Source organism: Callithrix jacchus, chromosome 13, assembly GCF_049354715.1.
Source record: "Callithrix jacchus isolate 240 chromosome 13, calJac240_pri, whole genome shotgun sequence".
In the NCBI taxonomy this organism is placed as follows: Eukaryota; Metazoa; Chordata; class Mammalia; order Primates; family Cebidae; genus Callithrix; species Callithrix jacchus.
In genome coordinates, this window is record NC_133514.1 from 33,186,124 (window position 1) to 33,204,736 (window position 18,613).

The 18,613-nt window shown below is 36.5% G+C and overlaps 1 protein-coding gene and 1 long non-coding RNA gene across 8 annotated transcripts in view; both read left to right on the plus strand.

Annotated features, from left to right (window-relative positions):
- The window catches only part of NRG1 (neuregulin 1), a 1,138,183-nt gene that overhangs the window by 407,659 nt on the left and 711,911 nt on the right, over positions 1-18,613 (plus strand). The window lies entirely within an intron of this gene.
- Positions 1-18,613, plus strand: part of LOC108587935 (uncharacterized) — a 100,525-nt gene that overhangs the window by 59,133 nt on the left and 22,779 nt on the right. Inside the window, exon 4 of the long non-coding RNA XR_004732484.3 lies at positions 1-18,613. This exon is cut by the window's right edge and continues 22,779 nt beyond it. This is a non-coding gene — a long non-coding RNA (uncharacterized LOC108587935).

Sequence of the window (18,613 nt, forward strand, 5' to 3'; positions counted from 1 at the left end):
ATGCTGTGACACTGATAAAGACAGGATATGTAAACGTGGGAGCTCAGAGGAGGAATGTCCAGCTCCAACAGTTTGCTAGCTGTGGGGAAGAAAGGGTAAGGAAGTTTCCTCAGAGAATTACATCTGAGCATAATTATGGCATGCCATCAACCTCAGCCAGGTGAAGGGCAAAGAGAAATGCATCCATGAAAGCCTCCAGGAGACAGATTGCAGTATTCAGAAACTGCAGCAACAACAACAAATCACATATTCCTGGATGACAAGGTGTGAGAGGAGGAATGATGAGAGAGTTGTTGGACAGCAGGGGGATTCAAACCAAGGACCAGCACATGTGAGCTGGTTTTTGGCATACTACATAGTTTTGACTTCAACCTTACAACATAGTATTTTAAGTTAAAGAGCGATATGTTCATATTTGCAGCAGGGAGGTGGAGAAGTGTTTGTTGAGACATTAAAAGAGCAGAATTTACTGAACTTGGAAGGCTTAGCATGGTACCCTGATTTCTGGCATCTCAGGGAGTTAAGGCAACATGACGAGTAGGAGGAATAGCAGTTATTATCAAGAGAATGCAAATGGCTTTGAAATGTTGAGTTGGGGTTTCCATGGGATATACAGGTAGAAAGCAGAGTCAGTAGTAAGATACAAATAGGTCTGGGACACAGGAGAGAATCCCAAGAGGGGTATTAAGCTTCCATCTCTGTAATAGTCATATGGTTGGGCATTTCGTTTGCTTTGTGCTATACAACTATTTCAAGTTCTTTACATTTTCTTTCCTTTCTTTTTCTTGAGACAAGATCTTGCTCTGTCATCCAGGCTGGAGTCCAGTGGTATGATCATAGCTCACTTTGGCCTCAAACTCTTCAGCTCAAATGATCCTCCCACCTCAGCCTACTGAGTAGCTGGGACTGCAGGCATGGACCACCATGCCTGCTAATTTTTTATTTGTATTTTTCTATAGAGACAGGGTCTCACTGTGCTGACAGACTAGTCTCATACTCCGGGCCTCAAGCAATCCTCCTGCCTCTGCATTTTCAAATCTAAAAAAAAAAAAGCAGTTTAGAAATTATTCTCCTTATTTATAGATCTAAGGGTCTATATTTTATCAAGCTGTAGGGTCTAGAAATCAAATTTTGAGTGGACAAACAAAATCAAGTTTCGTCTCATGTAGAAATGTGAAAGAAACAGGACACAGTTTACCTCGTTTTTATGTGCAGCAGAGTGTTACTGTAATAGGTTAGCGCAAAAAGGAAAAATCCTAAATTACAGTCACTTTGCCATAATTTTTAATATTTATATTCTCTCATAGTTCTATGGATGACATGCCCATTATAGACACTCTGAAACTGAGGAGAACCAGGGTTCTTTCTGCATGTTTATGTTGGATGTGAATAAGGTAAGATTACTGCTTCTGTTGCACTGTGGAGCTCAACATTAGGTCTAGCCAATGTGGTTAGCTATACTGTGTCTTCTACCACCACAAACAGAAAACCTTGGTAGCAAACACAGAATGAACTTCCTTGAAAGTAGAGAAACATTCATTGGCTAAGTTATGTGAGAAGAGGAATGAATGATGCAAACAGTGGCAGAAATGCTGATGGAAGAACTGATAGATGCAGATCTATTTTAGAGACCCCTTAACTGCCAGGGGACATGAATTGCCTGGCTGACTGAATTGACTCTAGAAATGATGCTGTCTGGCTGCTAAGTATACATATTTGAGAAAAAGGTGTGTGAGGGCAGTGTCCATTTCATTACTTGCCATGAGTCCTCAGGGCTTAGCAGAATACCAGGCAGATACATGCTTTACAAGCATGTGTTGAATGAATGAGAAAATGAATAGAATAATATTTTCATGAGTAGCCATGGATTGAGGTTAAAATTAAAAAGAAGAGCCCCCAGGAGGTCTTGATTGAGCCTTATGCTTTCGGTCACTCTTCTGCTCAGCTTTGTGGAATAATTTGCAGCACTAGAAATGGGCTTAACAACTAGGATGAGGGGGTTTTGTTTTTGGGATCAAACCTTTTTTCATCATGAAAGCTACTGGGTGGCCTCTGACATGATGTGTTTAGTTATCAAACATGTCAGTTAATACCATGGAGAGAACACATGTATTAAAAGTGACAGATATAACAAGGGTCAAGGATTAAAGGTGAATTGCAAAGGGCTTTTTACTGCATCTCTGTTGTTATAACAGTTTCTAATAGGTTGGATACATGAACAAAAAGAATGATGAGGAGTCCTGGTGAGCAGAATCTCTCTTCTCCAGCAAACCAGGAACTTTTCCCCCCCACATTGAGCTAAATGTTCTTTAAATGCTATAATTGTTACTACGTATCTGTGCTGTTTGTGAGACAGCACAAACATATTTGAAACATTCAGCAGTTCTTTCTTATTAACTTTCATTGGTTATATTTTCCTTGTTACAAAAGTATTATTGGCTCATTATCAAAAATTAATGAATAAAAAACCAGTATAGACAGTTAAAAAGTGGAGTAATGTAGTAGCCTAAATATGACATTGTTAGCTGTACATTCCTACAGTTTCAATTGAAGATGGCATTTTATCCCTTAATCAGGCACAAAGTACTGTTAGAGAACTTCCTTTTTGCCTACCACTACATTGTATGCTGTGGTATATGCAGGAATTCCCAATACAGACATGGAAATGATGAATAAATGCAAGGGGAAATCTCATTGCATATCTCTCTGTCCAGCAGGCGAAGATAATATTATGCTGTGCAGTGGTGGTAATTAGAGAATATCATGTGACTGTGAGTTTTTGAGGACAGTGGCCAATATCTGTATCTTTGTATCCCCAAGGGTGTTGGCTAAAACGTTCAGTTAGCACTTTGAATGAATGAATGCTTATTGAGTAAAGAGTCAACTGCATGTGACAATAAATGCAGTAAGAATTAGTCAAGAGGGAAACAAGTGTGGCCTGCAGTCACCAACAGAAGTTTGAAGTTCCAAGCTACCCAAATATCTGTGTTAATCATATGTTTAATCATATTATTAAAGCATTTAGATTATGATGTTTGGAAGTTGTGTGCAAAACCAAGAAAAATTTGAGCAAGTTTTTGAAGTTCCTTTCTATTCTCTGATTTATCTGCTGGTTATGGTGTTAGGGCTATTACTGTCTTACAGATCAGTTCTACACTGTAGTAATTAACTGGGTAATGAAAGCAAAAAGTAATTAGAAGCACTATGACATATGAAGGAATTAGTATCACCTCCCCAGAGGCTTCTCTGTCTCTTCAGCATAATCTCTGCCTCAGTTAAACTTAAACTTAGGTGTTTACTGCCTCAAAAGCAAGTATTTCCCTTGAAAAGCAGATTTATTTATTTCGTTTTTCTTTTTTGAGGTGGAGCCTCACTCTGTCACCCAGGCTGGAGTGCAGTGGCATGATCTTTGCTCACTGCAACCTCTACCTCCTGGGTTCAAGCAATTCTTCTGCCTCAACCTCCTGAGTAGCTTTGACTACAGGTATGTGCCACCATCCCTGACAATTTTTTTTTTTTTTTTTGCATTTTTAGTAGAGATAGGGTTTCAGTATGTTGGCCAGGCTTGTCTCGAACTCCTGACCTCAGGTGATCCACCTGCCTCGGCCTCCCAAAGTGCTGGAATTACAGAGAGAAGCTGCAAGTTTTGTATTAGCTGAATGTTATTATTCCTCCTCAAACATTTTAGGATAAAGATATAATGTGATAGTTTTAGGTGACTTTTTGTGTGTAACATTTGAGCTCTAAGGATAAAAATATATCTTTCTATATAATACATTTCAATATCTATTTAATGTGCCAGTTGTAAGAATTTTCTGACTGACATTGATCATTTTCCTTGAGAATTAAGTCATTTCCTTCTGGGAATTAGTATAATAAATTTATCATATGCTTAAGGGCCTTGACTAAATAAGTTCTCTTCCTCACTATTTATTCAAATGTAATTCCATTGAAAATCTGACTGCTGTTTTAGAGATTACAGTAAGGCAAAGCATTTCTCAGAAGACAAATATAGACTCTAAAGTTACTATAATGACATTTGGCAAATTACATAATCTGAGTTCATTTTTTTCTCTTCTCTCCCTCCTCCCTTGTCACAAAGCCTACAGGAAGACATACTACATATTTTGACACTATTTTTTTTTTTTTTGCTTTCAATAGCTGTATTCTTACTCACCGCTTTTAAATAAGATGTCTTTCTTATGTTTTTTATCTCAACGGTATATTCAGAGGCTGGAAGACTTGAATGGAGACTGGCTACCCAGATAGAGCCCCCTTTGTGGTGTTTTCCTTGGTGATATGATTCTCAGGACTACAGGCTGAGAACTGTGATTTTGCTAGCAGACTAGGTAGAAGTAGATCTGTTTCTCAAAATGAGGTTCATGTTAACATCATTCACATGTTGTATTAAACACAAACCAGAGTGCCAAGATATTATTTACAATGAGCAATATAACTGTTAAATTGGACATGGTGCTCAAGTCAACAACAATTCACAGACTCTTCTCCCGGTAGAGAAGCAACATGGGGATCCAAATTGTAATCAGAATGCCAAATTATCAATTTATAATGAGAAATGCATCTGTCTGATGAGAATGTTTAGTTAGCCCGATAAATTCATTGTCTCCCTGTAGATGAGTGACACAAGATGCCAAATTTTCTGAAAGTTGCTAGAGAATACGGCTTTAAAACAATGGGAAGATACATCTTATGTTCTGTCTTCCAATTAAGAAGGTTTTAACATCCCCACCTCTACCAGGCTGGCCTCACCCAGAAAACAATACTGCTTTAGTCTCTATAACCAATGTGGGTGCAATAATGTTTATTTTCTGCCTTTCTTTTTTCTTTGCTTTTCTCAACCAACTACCTCTCTCCAATAAATGTGTATGACACAATTCATTAGGCTTTTGTCTATCATAGTATTAATTCATTGAGTATCAATCATATTTCAGACTTGCTGCCCTAAAATTACTTCCATATTATCTTTATTGATATCAGGGCTATGTTCAAACGTACCAATCAAACATGTATAGTTTACTGACCTAACCTCACATTTATTTAATTATATATTTTATTTTTAAATCCTGCAAATCAACTCATTGCAGTCCTTGGCACTGAAAATACCTCTATTTCTTCACTGCATTTCCTGAAGTGGCAAAAATGCCAAGACTATGAGACCCAAGGGGAAATAATAGTGTTTTCTGCCCCTAGTGTTTAATGCAAATTGAAGTGAAAATATGGCTTGCCTTGGAAAAGTATGAAAAGCAGTAACAACAACAAAAATAATCTAAAATCTTGATTCTCCTCTTTTGGAGATGGCAAAGCGATAGTAAAGTTGATAAAGAGATGATTTGGGGAATGCAGGTACTTTTTTGCATTAATGAGTAGACTGACTTCTAACATCTCCTGGATCTATTTGTGAATTGGCTCCAGAATCTCTTGCTATCATCTACCCTACAGCTGGAGACACACCATCTCCCAATAGTTTCTGGGTCACCTTCAAAGACGTCAGCTTCTTCACCATAAAGATGGCAAAAAGTAGAATAATTGCACTGTATCTTTGACCTTTGATGAGAATTGATCAGTTTCTTTTTCTAAACTGATATGACAAGCACTTCTAATTTATGTTAATAGATCCCTTTATAGACATAATATGTTTATATTTAAATCCTAAGATAATCTGGAATTATGGAATTATACAACTGTATAACAATATTGTACTTGATCAGTTACTGCTTTTCTTTTCCCATTTATTTATTTTGTATTGAGTCCTACATTGGCAAAAGGCCTGGTGCATTGCATTGAGTTCTGCATGTTTGAACTTCACAAAGGTTCAAAGGTTTGCACATGGCCTGGAACGATAAACATTTGTCCTAAAGTCATTCTTCAGCTTCTGACATGGCTTGTGATTTAATTGTCACCTCATTAATATGGGCCATTGGGTGTGAATTTTTCAAAACAAGATACATCAAGAGAACTGAGTGAAATGTTTCATGTTCAGAGGTTTTTACCACTCCTGTTCCCCGCTGCCGATGTTTTGTAAACTTTCAACTTCAACAGACTGGTTTGATAAACATACCCTGTCTTCTAGGTCACTGGGTTAAGGATCAGTTCAGTCTTTTTGAACTTTTCACTTTTCCTGTATAAGTATAAGCGAAGTACTTACTGGGTTCCAAAACTGAAAGCCTATGAAGATAAAGGGCCTTATTGAAATAGTGAAGTGAGAAAAATATCTTTATGGTTCCTGACCTTGTCCTCCTGGGCTTTGTCCTTCTATTAGTGAATGACACCTTGCCCTCAGGTTCCCTGTATTTATACCTTTCTAGTGTTTTTGCAATTTAGAAAAGTGTGTTTAATAGACCAATAGGGTGACTGTTGTGTACAAAAATCTTTCTATTTCAAAATAACTAAAAGAGAATAGATTGAATGTTTCTAGCATAAACAAAAGACAAGCATTTAAGGTGATACGTATTCCAATGACACTGATTTGATCTTTACAAATTGTACAAATGTATTAAATCACCATATGTAGCTCAAAAATATGTACAACTATTATGTATCAATTTAATTTTTTTTAAAAAGGACACGGTGAAGGAACATAATTAAACTTGTTTATTTAATTGCTAATCATCAAATTTTATAGGGAAGGAAGAAGAAAATCTTCAGGAACTGAAACTTGTAAGTCAAGGGGCATGGCTGTATTTAAAGGCTATTTATGAAGCCCTCTATATAAAAGTTATACATAGCCTATATAATAAATAAGAACCTGACATTATACTGGTACCTAGCACAATGCACGCATTGCACACAAAAAGCACTTTATGATTACTATTATTATACACACAAATACATATTTACTTATCAAAGTATTACATCATTGCTCACACGAAGCCGTATCAAAATACTGCTGATGAAATGTATAAGTCTCTTGCTCTGTTCTCCTCAATGCCATTCTCTTTCACTAGAGAAATCTTTTTAATTCTTTTTAATTTTTAAATTTTTTACTGGCTATGTTAGGCATTCTGGTAGGGCACTCAATTTCTGAATCAATCAGAGTTAGGTAATTCATTCTGCAATTGGGAAGATGGAGATTTTGCTCATTTATACTTGACTCTCCTTCTATTAATCTTCTCCTTCTATTCATGTAACTGTAACATAGCTGCAAGCTGTAAGTAAAACACTTAATACCATTTTCTTATTCTGATGTCTTGCAACAATATCTCTTTATTCCCCATGAGATGAAATGAAGTTCTTGGTCTCATACAGTTTCCCCAACTTTTTCTCACTCGTTTCAGGCCCTGCTTCTGTTGATCACTCTTTCTGTGTTTAGATTGTTGATATTTGCACTTTCTGCAAAAAATACAATGGTCTTTTCCCAAAGGTTAACTTTAAAAATGGAGCAATAAACAGTATTAATATTATTAATGGCCACATAAATATCATTTAATGTTAGGTAAAAAGTATGTTAGGATTATGTTTTTTAAGAGATTGGTGTCATGACCCATAACTCACTGAAAAGAATTCCTAGCATTTGAGTTCAAATAAATGATTATTTCCTTATATTTAGTCAATTGCTTAAAATTAAGCTGTGTTTATTTTATGTATTGTTTTCCTTCATCATATCATCATTTTTTTTTAAACTCTCTCTCATATTATCTAGTCTATTTGGTCTAGTTTCCCCTACTTCAAATAGGACTCCCTTCGAGAGTCCTATTTTTCCCTGCTTCATACTGGACTTACAGCTCCAAGACATCCTGCTTTATTGCTAATCTCCTAAGTTTGGTGTTACTGGTGTTATTGAACTTCTTGGTTAGATCTGATGTTTTGATAGCTTCCTATTTTTTGAATTATCCTTTGGTTTTATTATAATACACCATAAAGTAACTTCCTAAGAGAACGCAAACAGGAGGTAAATGTTCTGTTTCTTACATACTCTCATATTTGTGTGACCCTTTAGCCAACTATAAAATTCTAGGTTGAAAGAGTTTTCCTTTCAAAATTTGAAAGCACCACTCCATTGTTATTAATGAGAAATAAACTACTAGTCTTACTCTTCCTGTTTCCCTTTTAGGAGGGAAAACTTAAAAATTAAAACTTTTAGGAGCATCTCATTATTTTAGGTATTTACATGTCTTCAATGACATAGATGAGAACCCCTTTTGCACTTATTACAATGTGCACTCAGTAAAACTTCTTGGTCTATAAATTAAAGTCTTCCTTTGAGCTAAGGGAAATTTTATTTCCGTCTTTTCTTTAATTTTTCCTCTCCTTCATTTCTCTCTTCTCTTTCTCTAACTTTCAAAACCTGGATGTTAGATCTTCCAGATTTATCCTTTCTCATGATTTCTGTCTTTATACTTTGGTCTAATTAGCAAGAGTTCCTTTGCTGTGTTTTAGTACTTCTACTGTTCTGTTTATTTATTCCAACAACTATGTTTTTGGTTTCTAGGAAGTCTTTTTTGCTCTCTATTTTAACTGTCCTTACCTTACATTTTTATTTTTTTGTAATAGTTTCTCCAATTTGTGTAAGTTTATCAGAGTTTCTATTTTCTTCCTTCCTTTCTTTTTTTTCTTGCACTATATTTGTTTTCATCTTGTCCATCTTAGTCTTTCTCCATAATATTTCTGGATCTCGTAATATATTTGTTATGCTCAATTGTCTATTTGTATTTAAGCAGAAAAATGTCAGACTGCTTTGGTTTTCTTTTGATCTAATGAACTATTTATACTTAAAGCCTTTATCCTGAGTGAGAACTGTGGGAATAGAGGAAAGCAGAAGGGGCAGGTGATCAGATATATTAAAGAGGTGAAATTTGGCATCAATGAGCCTCCACCATAAGAGAATGTGAAAATTGCTATTCCCAGATGCCAGCATCTAACTAAAGCCTTGTTTTCTCCTGGGAGGTAGTTCAGTTTTTTAGATAACAAACAATAATTTTTGTTTTGCTTTGTTTTGGTTTTTGGTTTGGGGGGTTGCATAGTTACTATTTTTTTCAGATGATGATGATTATTTGCTTGGAATTATTCATGTTGTTTGTTTCCTGACATCTAGAATGGAGATGATGGACGGCACAGAACAGCATAGTAGCTGTTTTATGTATGGAGCTTACACTGGGTTTTGTTTTCAGTCATAGCTTTTATTTCTACCCTTGGACTCCCTGAAGTTTTTGTTTTCTTTTTATTTCTTCAGGGTCTCCTGCCAATTTTGTAGTCACTGTATAGCATATTTTAGACTGCAGCTATTCTGCCTGTTAAATCTTAAAATAGAACAGTAAACACAATTATGACCATGTAAATAAGTTAAAACTGAGTCAAGAAGTATGCTAAGTTTTAAGATTTTTTTACTTTCAGAGACCAGTGTCATGAACTTCCTTCCCATCATCCACCTTCACTGTCATCCCAAAACAGCACCCTCTTTCTTGGTCATGATTTACTTCATTTGTGTTCTGCTAACTTGTTTTATACTACACTTATGTTGTCAAAATAATTCATTTATATATAATTTAATTTTGTGTAAATATTTGACATAAAAATACTTAGCAGAATCTCTCAAAGGAGTGAAGGCAAAAAACTTTTCTGATTCTTAATAATTACTTACCTAGAACATCACTGAATCTGTAGTCAATGAATGGGATTCTGAATTCCTGGACAACATATTCTTAATTTTTAAGTTTTAAAGTACCTCCTTTAAAGCACCAGACCAATAGTCAATTATTATTGTACTCACCTCTAATATTGCATTATTCCTGAGTATGCAACAAATATTTGGTCCCTGGAATTTATCTTCCCTCATACAACTATTCCTCAGTGTATCATTTTGTGATGACATTTTCTTCTGAGCTTTCTTTACCGATTTGATAGGTATACAGTTTTTCCCAAGATGCTACAACAATGCCAGACAATTCCAGGCTTTCCCGCCTTCCTCTTGTGGTCTGTAAAAACACATACACTAGTTTGTCGTGTACAGTGTTGTATGCCCTCTGCCCTTTCACTGGTGATGTTTTAAAATGAGCATTGTAGAAGACCATGAATCACAGCAGACAGGTTCCCAGTCCTCTGCTGTCTCCTGATGTACATTTTTTCTCTTGTCACAACTAGGAAAGTCATATTTCAGTGTTTCGATTTTGGTGAATGCCCACAGCAAGGCTAATGAAGGAAGGAGGCACAATAGGAAGCTGTTGGCCAGGTGAACTTTTAGAAGACTCTTGAAAGTAGAAGAAGATATAGAAAATGCCTTTATCACTTATTGAGAAACATGAACTACATTCTTTGTTGTGTTATATTAAAATGTAAATCACAGGGATAAATTATAAAAATAAAACTTAACCAAACCATAAACAGGAGGAGGTAACAGAGGACACAGTAGATTTCCTAGAAAATAATATTGCAGGACAGACATACAAGTACCCAAGATAATGCAAAATTCTAAAATTCCCTTAGCCAAGTGTGGAGCACAAAAGTTCTCCTCAGTTCATGCACTTTTGAGGTATGTCATTTGGAAAAAAAGCATGCTATAGGAGATAGTTTTATTGTGTTTTGTGCAGTGACCTTTTAAAAGGGAAAGGTCCTTTCTGAGATATTGTGAGTTCACTCATGCATCTATCATAGAATTTGCTTGAAACGAAGTGTGCCTGTCACCCCAACCTTTCTTCAGAGCAAAGCCTGCTTTCTCAAGAAAAGAAAAATGCTTTAAGAATGTCATTCAGATGGAACAGAAAGAGGTCTTCCCACATTTGTCTTGCTATGAATCAACAGGACCTTCTGGATTTTGAAAAGTATAGTAAGAAATATTTTTTCAGACCTCAGAGTTGGGGGAACTAGTTTTGTTTAGCTTTGTACAAATTTCTAGCATTATTTGTACAGATGTGCTAGTGATTCCGCTGCCTCTTGCAATCTTACAGCCTCATGGAGAGTTGAATAAATGGTCATTGCCTGGGTAAATGAGGACTCTTTCTAAAGTGTTCAAGAGTGGGTCACATAGAGGGGAATACCTTCTTCCTGCATTTATTTTCAAGTATCTGTTTTCCTCTATTCTATTCTTTTGTAAGGGATTAATTTCATGGTAGTCCCTTTCCTTTTCTCACCTCTTGATAGCATGTTATTCTAAGTGATTCCTTTGGATTATTCTTTAGGTCCCATTAAAAAAACAGTGCTGGTTTTTCATTCTTGTTCTCTCTTTATACTTAATGCAGATGCAATTCATATTTGTTTTATCAAAGTCATTCGATAACCTCTTCAATGACAAATTCCTGATTACAGTTGTATTCTCTTTTGGCAATCCACAGGGGTTGAAATTACTCTAATTTTTGGTACTGTGTATTAGGTTGAGATAAAAAACCTTTAAGAATAATCTTTTCCTGATTGAATATCTGGAGAAAAAGTACTGAGAAAGGGTGGGAAAAGATGTTGCACTATATGTAATAAAAGCTATAAATGTTGCATTTTTGTAAACTGCAAAGATGTAAATGTTCCTTAATTATTTTTAGTTGTCAGACTTATGTTCCATTCAAATGTATTTCCAGGCTGAGATAATTTGAATGATGGCCAGCTCTAAGTTGAATACCAAACTTTAATTATTTTTCACTTGATTAAGAACAATTTAAGGTGATAACAGAATTATGTAGGGTTCATTGAGTATCCCCAAAGTTGGGAACAATAATATAGAATACAGAAAAGAAGCTCCGAAGAAAACAGCTGTAACTAACCCATTTGGAAAAAGACCTAAATCAAAATAATATTTAGTGAAAGAAAAATACTTTCAGTGATCAAATTATTTGTCTGACCAATGCTTGATGGAAAGATTCCACATTACTAGTTATTTGTACTGGATTTTTCAGTCTGGTATGAATGAAAGGGGGTAGATCTTAACAATTGTCTCAGGACAATAGATGTTAAACTGAATCTATTCTGGGAAAACCAGGATGCCTGGGCCCCCTGGTAATAGTACAATTGTCATACATCTGTGGTATAAGCACACAAATACTATCTATTAATGAAAAAACCATTCATCTAAGAAAACTTTCAGTCAAAAACTTTCTATAAAGCTGTGAAGACATGTTATGTCATGTATTAATTTAAAATCTTTAAGATGAAGAGCATCCCTTCAATGATTAGGAGAAACAGAAGATGGAAATAAAGATTTTGTTACTTACAGGTCCTGACTGGGGGCAGTACATGGCATGCCTGGAGACTGCACAAGGAGATCAGGGAGTGTGGAAAGGGGGAATGTGGACTGGGGCACTTGTATTTATTGAAGGCCAGGGTGAGAAACTGAAGTGTCATAGGACGAGGGGAGCAATTGGGTAATTTAAAGCAAGCAGGCACAAAATTCGAAGCAAGCCAGTATTAAAAACCCTTTCTGGCAAAGAAATGTTGTCTAGAAATATACCTAAGCCAAAGGCTGAGTGTGTGGGTTCGGGTTGAGAGCTACCTCGTCTCACCAGAGAAACAAAAAGGAGAACTTATCATCTAAGTTAAATAGCCAAACAAAATGGATGCTGAGGCCACATAAAATTATAAGAATTATGAGGTCAAGATGATACAGAAATTCTGGACTTGGTATAAGGAAGTACTGCAATGAATAGCAGGAAGTTAGGGCAGACTACTTCTAGTGTCCTGAGTTTTCAGGTTTCATCTGGCTGTCAAAAACATTTGTTCCCTGGAATGTGATATAACTGGTGATGCTGGCTGGCAGTGCCCCTACTAATGACTTAGCAGATGACTCTGAACTGACAATTTGCCATCCTTCAGCTGTCCTGGTAAGAAGGATTCAGTTACCAGCATGCACAGCACAAAGCAGAATCCAAACTATAGATTTTTTTTTCAAAAACTTATTGTTAAAGTCTGTTATTAACAGTTTCGTAAGAAAGGGCTTTTTAATGCAGAAATGTTATAGAGTATCATGAAGGAAAAGTATTTGCTAAGGCCAGGCTGGCCCAAGCTAATCCCTTTGGGAATAGCCTTACATATTTCGGGGAAGTGGATCATTTACTTGTAAGCTACACCTGTCAGCCTCCCTTTTCTACACTTGACAGCTCTTAAACCCACAATGTAAGAATTACCGTGAAAAAATAGACATTAGTGTAAAACTTTATGTACTTCTTACATAACAGTCACATATTAGGCGCACATTTTAAGTACAGACACTGAAACAGCAATGCAATTTATCGGGGAAACTCAAAATGCTATAGAAAAATTTGACTTGGAAAGCACCAAAAATGGACCTAATGCAAGTAAAGTAGAAAACAATGACATTTGGAAATAGTCTTGTTTTCTCTTCTTCGTGGACTTGATTTATGAATATATGGAATTTAGACTTTGCTATGTTTAAAAAATATGAAAATGCACATAATGATTCCCAGGCTACTCCTGATCGTTGAGTGATGATTTGTACAGGAAAAAAAGTGCTTGGGAAGGGGAAGAACTTTGTGGCCATCGATATTTGACCCTGAGCTTGAACTTCACCTTTGGAAGTTATTGTCAACCATTTAACTTTTAGAAGACCCTTTGCACAGCAAGAGATCTCCTCCACCTTTAAGGTTAAGACATTAAACTTGGTTTGAAAAAATTACTTTTTCAAGTACATTAACTATGTTTTATATATTATCCATACACGATTACTAAGAAAATATAAAAATTTATTCATATACTGTTAAATTGGCTCTAAAGAAAAGAATCACCTTTTTAATCCCATTGAGATTTAGTTTGGCAAACTTTTCAGAAGCTTATAAAGACGAAAGTACCTGGATGTATTTCTCTGTAAACTTTAGCTGTTAACATCCCTTTTCAATGCTTGTGTAGTTTCTCAGAACAGAACCTAACCTTCAAGATGAGTCATTTGTTCCCAAACTCGAATTGTTGTGAAACACCCTCCTTGGGTTTCCGTCCCTTGCTGAATATGATTTCTAAGAATGGGATGGCATGGTTGGTGTATGAAGGTCATTTGTTCTACAGGTCAGAAGGCCTGTGTTCTCATCATTAATTAACTTTGTGATGTTGGGTAAATCACTTAATCTCTACAGTTTTATCTTCAGTTAAATATAAAAGAAAGACTTTGAACTACAGTTTGTTTCTACTCTAAGAGCTTGAGATATTTTATCTTGGTGACATCATGGCTCATGGGCATGCTGAGATCAGATTAGCAATTGCAAGAACAGTGGTTATAGGGTGAAGAAACCTGGACAGGATGTCAGACTTAACCTGGGAAATAAAATCAGGGACTGTGGTAAAAGTCAAACAATACGTTAGCACAGTATGAGATGCCAGCAGATGACGAAGCCAACAAAGACATACATGAAAGGCTGTGGGGTTATTTCTGGACTCAAGCAAGCTAGTCTCAATTAGGAGAAAAGCGGAGGGGCTGGTGGAGTGGAGGAGAGAAAGTCAATAATGACGCGATAGTTCCATCCTGGATAATTTCTTTGAAAGCCAGGAGTTCCAATCTGTGTATGGCCTTATGCCTTCCAGGGTGAAGGAAACAGTCCTCTAAAAAACCTGACTCTGTTCTTTGCTTAAGCTTCTTTATTAACCAGGCCAAGGTGAGGCATGGGTTTCATGCCCCATTGGTAGTGGTACAAGCTGTCATATTCTGGGTATTCATATCTAAGTATGCTTTTAAATCATATTTCTCTCTGATACTGTTAGCTACAAAAATAAGTCTTAGTACTATTGCCAGTGGTCCAATCCCAATGGTGTGGTTGAGCATCTAGTTCATTACTCTGAGCTACGACTCTTGATGAAGATGAAGGGTGACACAGTATTTGTCTTTGTGAAGAAGGTGCATGTGGAATACTTGATGTCCTTGGTGAGATGGCAGAACTTAAACCACAAGGAGAACAGGAATTATGAGGAATGGTATCAGAAAGTTTTTTCCAGCTTGATAGATGAGATGGAAAGCAGAGTGGCAGGAAGGGGGCCAAGTACTATCTCCTTGAAGGAGGGATGAAAAGTCCTCAGGGGCTGTCTGTCACAGGCAGGAGACTTATACCAGAACTGTGTTCAATGAACCTATCTGAGTTTGACACATAATCCCCTACAGCAAGACAAAGAGTAGTAGATGAATTACACACTTGGATACTGTTGGGAGAGAGGGGTAAAATCCAAGATGGAATAGAGCGTATGTTATGGGAGATCATGAATATCATGGGCTTTGAGTATTAGAGTTATGATGTGATGAAGAATCAGCTTGAGACACAGTCTTATGTTTGTTTTGGCCATCTGCCTGGAGGCAAGGTGCAGAAAATGCTTATACTTGGACAAGTTGTGAATTAAATAGAACTTTCTATCAATAGTGAACTGGGTGTCAGAAATCAAGACATCATGATTGGGAAGCTGTGGGGCTGGGGAATTTCCTTGGAAAAGAGGGGGACTCTAAATGGTGCTAGTGAGGTGGCCTAAGTTTTGGCAGTGAAGTGTGCCCTTTTTGGGAGACTGTACCCTGGGGTAAGGAAACCTGTGACCCTGAGACTAGAGCCAACCCATGGTAGAACCCAAGTGTGTAGAAACCTTGGACTTGAGGGTGTTGGCAGAGTGAGGGGCACTCAAACCACCCAGAGACATCCTTCATCTGAGAATGAGTTTTCTAGATCTCCCTGCAGTGTTTTTGAGGACTTGAGTCCTAGCTGAGCCTTCTGTGATGCCTCCTAAGTCCTATCAGTGTGGTGTGCCCACACATTTTTCTCAACAAAAGTTGCAGAAATAGGAATGTAACTAGTGCAGCTCATCTGCAATAGAGAGCCCTGTGTGGTTTCCAGCTGGGCAGTAGTTTAAAGGATAGCCCTGTGAATCTACTCAAATGGTGTCTTTACTTAAGATGTCAATAAAAGGTGGTAAACTTGGGAATCTCTGAGAAACATTGATCTATAGTGGAAATTACATGTATTTAAGTATTAAGGTAGTAAATATATGTTGAGAACATACTACATGTCAGATACTGACCTAGGCATAGAGCAATAAAAAATCTCCCATGGGGAATTTAAGACCAAGCCACACGGACCTGGATTCTACTAATTTCCAGTTTGATGCCTTGGAGAGGTTACTTGAATTTTTCTGAATGTCCATTTTCTCATATATAAAATGGCCATTATAACCCTGCTCTGCAAGACTGCCAATTAGATGATATAATAGCTTTCAAATACCTGTTAAAGTGTCTAATAATCTCATTTAGCTACTCAGTAATAAGTAGCCATAATTATTTTAGCAAATAATATTTAAACTCATAGAAAAATTGGAAAGTGCTGCACTGGCTTTCCTATTTTCCTAATGGCCATCGTTATTTATCCAGTGACTCAGTGCAGATTTTGATTCATTTTCCTTTTCATAACCAACGTATCAGAAAGTCCTGTTACTGTTATTTCTACTTCAAAATGCATCTCAAATCTGTTCACCTCCCTCTGTTTCAGTCTCTACCACCCTAGTTCAAGCTCTCTTCATCTCCCATGTAACCCAGAGCAATAGCTGGTAACCATGTGCTTACAACACATTCTATGCAAAGCAACAGCCTGAGTATATTTTCTACAGCACATATCAGATCACAAGGGCCTCTTGCTTATAAAGGTCCAATGGATTTTCATTGCATTTGCAATCCAAATCTGAAGCTGACATCATAACCAGACTTCTCTCATTCTCTTCCATTTCTTCTAATATCACATTCCTGCACTAACCCCCTCACCCTGCTTCCTCCAACCTCAGCCTCACTGTGTTCTCAGTTCCCAGCATACACCAAGCTCTGTGCCACTTCACGGTCTCACACTTGCTAGTCTCTCTGCCTATGATTCTCTTCTGGACACTCTTTGCCAAACCACCTCATTCCTTTCTTTCTGCCCTCAGCCTTACCTCAACCAGCCTGTCATTCTCTCTCAGCCTCCTCCATAGCACTTGTCATAACTTTTGTTTGCTTATTTACATGTTTCTCTCATGTACTGGCCACCACAAAGGTAAATTCCTTTCTGTTGTGTTCACCTTAGCATTCTCCATCCTTGGCTCAATAGGAAGCACTTATTAAATATTTTTTAAAATAAATAATATATTTATGGTAGATAATTGCAGATTACATGATTGTTTAGTTGTTACTCTGTACGATCATAGAGTATGCTGGTTTTAAAGATTAGCACTTGGTTTATATGTGAATGAACTTTCGAAATTAGACATGATCTTCTCAGTTTTCTTGTCAAAGACTCTATCTAAAGATTTGCATGAGCTATTCTGGTCCTGGATATCTCCCTATCAGGAATGCATTCCTGTATTGGTAGATTCTGAAGATCCACGTTCTAAATCTCTCATGACCCTTCCTTCTGTGCTGGTAACTAGGAAATATAAAGCACTTTGGAACATTTCATTATTAGTATTCCCAATATGGCAATGGAAATGTGGGTAGTGGAATGAGGCAATCCAACTGAGGTTTTCTTCAATGATAACTCTTCTTGAAAACTACACTCAGTAAGAAAGAATTCTCAAGCAGGTGCAACGGTGTTTGAGAGAAGCATAAATGCAGTGGTTGAGCACAGGTCTTGGAGTCAAATAAACCTGGATTTGTATCTCAGCTCTGTTTTTTACAAACCATGTATTTAAACTCTCTGATCTCTGAAGTGGTTTTGGTAATTTAATTAGATCATTCGTATCATGCAAGTCTTAACAAATGGTAGCCATTTTTAACTTTTAGAAGAACATAATACAGAAGAAAAAGTTTATGAGGACATTGCTAGCTTAATATGAGGTTCTTTGAGGGTAAGAGAAAGAGAATGGAAAGAAAGACATAGTTCTTTCTTTGTTAAGTTCTTAAACCTTTTCTCATGAAAAAGATGTGCCACATATCCATAATTCATCCTGGTAATTAGGTAAACAGTATACAGAATATAAATCTTACCATTAAATAAACTTCAGCAAGTCTCTTTATCCTGAAGGAATTCTTAAAGATTTCATCATGAGTAAGCATTTTTCAGTATAGAATTGCCAAAATACAAAAGAACACCAGAGAACCACTCAAATTCTAAAAAAAAAAAAAAAAAAAAAAAAAAAAGGAGAAGAAGAGGAAAGAAACCCAAAACCTGTGATTGAAAAAAGTAAAGTAAAGTAAGAAAAAGAGGCCCTTAGTCATTCTGTTCCCTTTTAGGCCTATATCTTTCATTTCCTTTGGGAAATAAAGTTATAAACTGTGCTGTCAATAATCTAGGCTGCTGCCAAGTGAGTTAACCACTCCCAACCCCGTGTCTCCAAAAGATTCTTTACTACCCTTTGGCCCTAATTAAAGAAAGAAAATGTTTTCAGTTTTCCGTCATGTATCTTTCCATGCTGAATTATAAAATAGCTTTCTTGAAATTCCTTTAATCATTTTTACAAAGGATTAGCATTAAATTCACAGATAAAAATAATTTAGTAATAATGATCAAAATTACCTAACTCCAATTTGTTTTTACTTTTCTTCTGGGTTTCACTTGCAACCTACAGAGATAGGAGGACAAATAACGTAACTGCTTATATGATGATTTTTTTTTCTTTTCTTTTCTTTTTTTTTTTAACTGTACTTTGGGCTCTGGGGTACCTGTGCATATCCTGCATCCTGCAGCATTGTTGCATAGGTACATACATGCCATGGTGGTTTGCTATCTCTATCTCC